General features: G+C 38.2%; 2 pseudogenes; both read right to left on the bottom strand.

Annotated features, from left to right (window-relative positions):
• The window catches only part of LOC107665108 (NACHT, LRR and PYD domains-containing protein 3-like), a 74,582-nt pseudogene extending 72,964 nt beyond the window's left edge, over positions 1 to 1,618 (bottom strand).
• LOC107665098 (E3 ubiquitin-protein ligase TRIM11-like) lies at positions 1,185 to 5,641 on the bottom strand (annotated as a pseudogene).
• Positions 5,642 to 6,250: the final 609 nt, after the last annotated feature.

The raw sequence follows: 6,250 nt of genomic DNA, 5'->3' as shown, positions 1-6,250 counted from the left end.
GTCACTGCACCCGTTTACCAAGAAATTTTGGAGCACTTCATTCTTCCTTCTGCTGACCAGCTTTTTGAAGATGCTGATTTCATTTTCCAGCAGGATTTGGCACCTGCCCACACTGCCAAAAGCACCAAAAGTTGGTTAAATGATCATGGTGTTGGTGTGCTTGACTGGCCAGCAAACTCACCAGCCCTGAACCCCATAGAGAATCTATGGTGTATTGTCAAGAGGAAAATGAGAAACGAGACCAAAAAATGCAGATGAGCTGAAGGTCACTGTCAAAGAAACCTGGGCTTCCATACCACCTCAGCAGTGCCACAAACTGATCACCTCCATGCCATGCCGAATTGAGGCAGTAATTAAAGCAAAAGGAGCCCCTACCAAGTATTGAGTACATGTACAGTAAATGAACATACTTTCCAGAAGGCCAACAATTCACTAAAAATGTTTTTTTTACTGGTCTTATGAAGTATTCTAATTTGTTGAGATAGTGAATTGGTGGGTTTTTGTTAAATGTGAGCCAAAATCATCACAATTAAAAGAACCAAAGACTTAAACTACTTCAGTCTGTGTGCATTGAATTTATTTAATACACGAGTTTCACAATTTGAGTTGAATTACTGAAATAAATGAACTTTTCCACGACATTCTAATCTATTGAGATGCACCTGTACATCACGTCCCATTTTAAAACACTCATACAAATCTTTCTTTTATAGGTTTCCTCGTTCTTTCAATTGATTCCTGTTCACAGTGATCCTGACTATTACTGTATTCATTTTCAAATATTTTTACTGTATAGTTTGGGAGAAAATTAATGGCAAATTCACCCCAAGCATCTATGTGCACCTTTGCACTTTTACATCACGTCCCATTTTCAAACCCTCATAAAATTCTTTCCTTTATAGGTTTGCTCATTCTTTCATTGATTCCTGTTCACAGTGACCCTGACTCTTACTGTATTAATTTTCATGTAATTTTACTTTACAGTTTCTGGGAAACGCAAACTCACTCCAAAAATGTTTTTATAGGGTGTATTGTTGCACTCATGTCCCATTTTCTAACATAAAGTTTCCATTTTTGAAGGAATTGTGCAAACGTACCATGCTTATTACCATATGACACTGACTCTTATTTTATATATAGTATTGGACAAAACCGCTGGGAAATACTCTCCTGATGTCACATTGTCACACTGAGACAAGAAGGAGCGAAAGAGATGCAGGAGAACATTTTCCAACATGGAATTTAATTTAAAGGGGTCCTATTATGCTTTTTCTCTTTTAGTCTTGTATGCCCATACTCTTGTATGTTTGGGCATTAAAAAGATCTAGAAAGTTACAAATCTCAAAGTCCACTCCAAAGGGAGATATTTCGTTTTTTAAAAATCCCTTTTCAAGAACTACAACGAACGGCTCGTTTGGACTACAGCGTTTGTTTTCCGGGCTTCGTGATATCACAAAGCGGCTCATTGGAATATCATTACAAAGAATTCCCACCTACAGAAATTCGAATGGTTGGGGGGCGGGGAGGGGCGAGGTAGTGGTTAGAACGCTTGGTTGAGTGAGTGCATCAGACGAAGAAGAAGTGCTGCTGCAGAGTTAGTGCATCAGAGAAAACCAAGAAGAAGAGCTGCTGTGCTGTAGCTTCAAATTCTAGAACAATTCTTACAAGTACAACACGACGTAGCTGGGCGCCGCGAACAGACGCCAAACGGCGCCGCCGGTGTGCCTACACTCATAGAAAATAATGTATTTGAATTTTAAAGATGTGGCACGACGCGACGCTGCGCTTCTCGTCCGGTGCACGACTGCCTGAAACACTTTTTTTCACCTTTGTGTCAGAGACGCTGTAGAAGGACAGAGTTCCTGCTCTGTGATCCAGATACACTCCTATTCTAGAGGAGGGGAGAGCAGGGATTGAGACTTGTTTCTTGTCATGAATGAAACAGTTGTGGGACAATCTCCAGGATATTTTGTTGAAGCCAAGATTACAGGCACCAGTTTCCTTTACGACTAAATCCTTTGTAACAAACTGCTACAGCCCAGTCGTTCCCACTGCACTCAACCTCCCAGTAACAGCGGCTGTACAAACCCTCTCTACACATGATGTAGGGAGACTTATCAAATCTCTCTGGGTGATCAGGATATTGCTGGACTACATCTGAATATGATATTTTCCTGTTATCTTCTGACAGTTTGAGTTTTTTGTGTGCAGTGTTTGGATCCAGGTGAAGTTGACAGAAATCTGAGAAGGATGAATGGACAAAAACAAATATTGAACAAAATTCACTTTGTTTCCAAAATGGTCACATTGTAACCGCTGTTTGCTCTACTTACACTGCAAAAAATCATCTGGAGTCTTTGGCTCCTGAGGCTTTACAACATGAACACACGACACTAAAGAGACAGCAAGAAACAAACTTATGATTAACTTGGTGGTTTAATCCTCTCATTACACAGCTATGCATCTTTTAAAAAGGCCTATTAATACCTCATTTAATGATGCTGAGTTCCAAAATATAAATTACTGTATATATAAATATATAAAATATATAAATCCATCATGTCCAGTTTTTTCACAAAACAAGAAAGAAGATTCTTAAAATGCACTTAACAAAAGCAGTCAAAAGTTTCATGTATTTAGCTTACAATATGCAAAGAAGTGGAAAATATGTTCAAATAGTCCATTTATTGTCAAAGAACTTTATATGAAAACAAGCTTATAAATAAATAAGGTTTTTCAAAATCTGTCATTTTCACTGTTTGAATGTAGCAAAACACTCACAGATGTAGATGTTACAGAAAACATCTGGCTCATTTTGCATTTTCTTTCGTCACTGCCCATAGTTCTAACTTTAAAATCAGTATTAGGCATAAAATAATGTACTCAGAATAATTTATGAAGATGGGCTGAGAATTGAGTTGAAGGGATAGTTCACCCAAAAATGAAAATTCTGTCATTAATTACTCACCCTCATATCGTTCCAAACCTGTAAGACCTTCGTTCATCTTTGGACACAAATTAAGGTATTTTTGATGAAATCCGAGAGCTCTCTGACCCTCCCATAGATAGCAATGATCCTTATACGATCAAGGCTCAGAAACGTAGCAAGGACATCATTAAAATAATCCATGTGAAAAGGTTCAACCGTAATTTTATGAAGCTACGATAATACTTTTTGTGCGTGAAGAAAACAAAAATAATGACTTTATTGAACAATTTGTCTCCTCCGCATCACCCTATAGCGCCATTTTGGAGAGTATCACATACGTAAACAACGCATGCTGTTCTGTGTCAGCAGCACCGTACGCTGATACACTGTTTACGTTGTTTACACTTTGATCTGAATGTAAACAATGTATCCACGTACATACGTTGCATACGTTGTTTACGTATGTGATACTCTCCAAAATGGCGCTATAGGGTGACGCGAAGGAGACGAATTGTTGAATAGTCGTTATTTTTGTTTTATTTGCACACAAAATATTCTCGTAGCTTTATAACATTATGGTTGAACCACTGATGTCACATGGATTATTTTAACGACATGAGGGTGAGTAATTAATGACAGAATTTTCATTTTTGGGTGAACTATCCCTTTAATAGTTGTAAACTGCTCAGGGGATCAAGGGAATCATGTCTTTGTGGTGTTTTTTTTCTGGTGATTAAGAGATTCGACTTCTTCAACTTACAAATGGTTGTTAAAAGAAAACAAATTCTACGAAATGCATCATATTTTTTGAGAAACTGTGACATGCTCAAGCACCCCAAAATTAGTAAGAAACTTCTGGATTTCATTCATGACTGACAATACAACATATTAAACATTCAAACCTTCTTGAGATATTCTGGCTGATTGCTGTTGGCAGACGTCCTCCAAAACCTCTCTGAATGCTGAGATTGAAATGTCTTCAAAAGACAGATGAGTGTGTTGTGTGAAGCTGGGAACGTCTTCAAATGTGGGTAAAACACACGCAGACTGACAGCTCTGAAATGAGACAAATAATTCAGACTTAATTTGTGAAGCACAACTAATCTTTTCCAAAACATGAAACAAGCATTAGTGCTTCATTTTTAGATTCTCAACATTTCTGCATCATTACCTTCAGACAATTGACCTGATCATCAGTAATCAGAAGTTTCTCAATCTCTGTTTGTCTTTTTCTGAGTTCTGTCAGCTCTCGATCCAGGTGTTTGTGAAGTTCCTCTGCTCGATCTATCTCAGTCTTCTCCTGAGCTCTGATCTGCTCTTTAATCTCAGAGCGTTTCTTCTCCAGAGAGCAGATGAGCTCAGTGAACACCTTCTCAATGTTCTCCACGGCCTCTTGTGCTGAACTCTGTTGGAGACAGAAAATTGTGATCACGCAGATCATTGTCGTGACTCAGCTCTTTTTAGTAAATCCTTCCAAATCCTGACAGTAAATCTCCAGAAGTTTCCCATGACTGAGGCAGATGTTCTCCTGAATGTTTCTGGAGGCTTCGACTAGTTTGTGCTTCATAAACGCAGGAGATTGATAGTGAGGCTGCAGGTGAGTTTGACAGAAGGAGGCCAAGCACTGCAGACAGGACTTTACAGCTCTGTTCTTCTCAGTAGTGCAAACATCACACTCCACAGCAGCCGTTTGTAGAGACGTCTTCTGCAGCGTCTCCATCATCTCAGCTATCAGAGTGTTCTTCTTCAGTAGAGGTCTCTGACTGAAGCTCTCTCTGCATTGGGGACAGCGGTACGGCGGCCCCTGCTCCTTCTGGCCCCAGCAGTCAGTAATGCAGCTCATACAGTAACTGTGTCCACAGGGAATCGTCACCGGCTCCTTCAGCCGATCCAAACAGACTGAACAGATGAACTGATCCTCATACTGACACGCTGCAGATTCCGCCATTTCAAAGATGAACAGATTCTCAGCCTCTATCCTGTAAAAAGGGCTGTTTTGCCAAGAAAACATATTATTTGTCAAACATCTTCTGTCAGAATTCCAGTAAACAGTGATAGGAAAATGGATAGACAATCTAGTCTACCTAAAAGGACACTTTTTCTTTTGCATATTTACTTTATAGTTTTATTTCATTTGAATACATTTAGTGTCAGTTTGATTTATTTCCATTCCAGGCATACACAGTGAACAAACAGGTGTATAAAAGTTGAAAAAATAAAAGTATGAATACTCTTATAAAGATTTTACAAAGTCCAAGTACCTAACCAAACATTTATTTGAGTGAAAAGTTTCCACAACTAATGGTAACAACCTATTTAATCACAGCTTTTTAACTGTGAGAACAAATTATGTTCTATGCTAATCAACAGCAGACAAATGTTGTCAACAGAACTTGTATTTAGTCCAGAATAGTCTTTTTAATCATGATCACCACAGAAATATGAAATGTGTGGTATAATAAGTGTAGTTTTTGTAGTATACTTTGTAACCGATTAAAACTATTCAGTTTCAACGATACTTTTGTTTCAACAGGCCTGTTACAACGTACAGAAGTAGAAATGCTCAGTATACTGTACACACGCACACACAAATAAATAATTTCACGTGACTTCTTTTTAAAAGCAGACAATATGACAAAGCAGTTATCTTTGGATATTTTCAAGTCCTTCCGGTACTTCACCGCAGTAAAGATAGTTTGCGGTTTGATATTCAGATTTTTATCTATTTACTATTTATTAGCTACAACAAAAGAATTCTTTTGCGGTTTGATATTCAGATTTCTTTTGGCTATAAATACGCAGTGCGCTGTCATAGACATGAAAATAAAACCAAGTGTCGTTCTCCATGATTTGTGAATTCAGGTGACGCTGTCCTCCTAGCCGAAATCAGGTTTTTTTTCGTTGCGACTCTCAATTTTATACCTACAGCTCCAAAAGTTGGACACTTACCTGGTGTCAATTTCACCAGCTCGATTTGTGAATGTTTTCACAGCAAAGCTCTTGTCCGTAAACCCCTTGGTAAGTCCGCTATAAGGAATGTGAAAAATAGGCGTTCTTTATATTTAACGTCTATTACCAATAAACACGGAGACTGCTCGAATACAAAAACATTGTTTTTAGGTCAAACTCGATTTGTGAAAACTTTCCCAAACGTAGTTTATCGCGTGTCTTTGTTTCTCTTTGCACTGCTATTTGTTTCTTCTGTCATAATGTCATACGTTGCTGTTCCAGTGAATAATGGTTTTCCAAGCCATTAGATAAATCATACACAGCTCTAATAGACTATTGTGATTTGTGTAATCTTTCACAATATAAAGGTTT

This window comes from Sinocyclocheilus anshuiensis, unplaced genomic scaffold (genome assembly GCF_001515605.1).
Source record: "Sinocyclocheilus anshuiensis isolate Anshui unplaced genomic scaffold, SAMN03320099.WGS_v1.1 scaffold575, whole genome shotgun sequence".
NCBI classification, from domain to species: Eukaryota; Metazoa; Chordata; class Actinopteri; order Cypriniformes; family Cyprinidae; genus Sinocyclocheilus; species Sinocyclocheilus anshuiensis.
This window is presented reverse-complemented; position numbering and strand designations above follow the sequence as displayed.